This window comes from Cherax quadricarinatus, chromosome 23, assembly GCF_038502225.1.
Source record: "Cherax quadricarinatus isolate ZL_2023a chromosome 23, ASM3850222v1, whole genome shotgun sequence".
NCBI classification, from domain to species: Eukaryota; Metazoa; Arthropoda; class Malacostraca; order Decapoda; family Parastacidae; genus Cherax; species Cherax quadricarinatus.
In genome coordinates, this window is record NC_091314.1 from 28,222,804 (window position 1) to 28,223,279 (window position 476).

The following is a 476-nucleotide window of genomic DNA, read 5'->3' on the forward strand; positions in this document are numbered from 1 at the left end:
CAACCAGCCATAAAACAAGTGTAATTCCACTCTTTACAACAGATAAGTAACTTTGAGTTAAGTCCTATTGGCTTGAGGTAGGTCATAAGGGACTTCACCTATACACTAACATCAACTTAAACATGGAATACGCTAAACTCTCAGTGCATTTACACAGCCACATACAATTTTGTATATATATATATATATATATATATATATATATATATATATATATATATATATATATATATATATATATATATATATATATATATATATATATATATATATATATATGCAATAAGATCACGGTAAACAGGTGATTTCAGAACATAATATGCAAAACAACCACTCTGAAAGAATAGAGAAATTCCAAGTGCTTTCGTGACTACTCACATTATCAAGGATAATGTGAGTAGTCACGAAAGCACTTGGAATTTCTCTATTCTTTCAGAGTGGTTGTTTTGCATATATATATATATATATATATATAT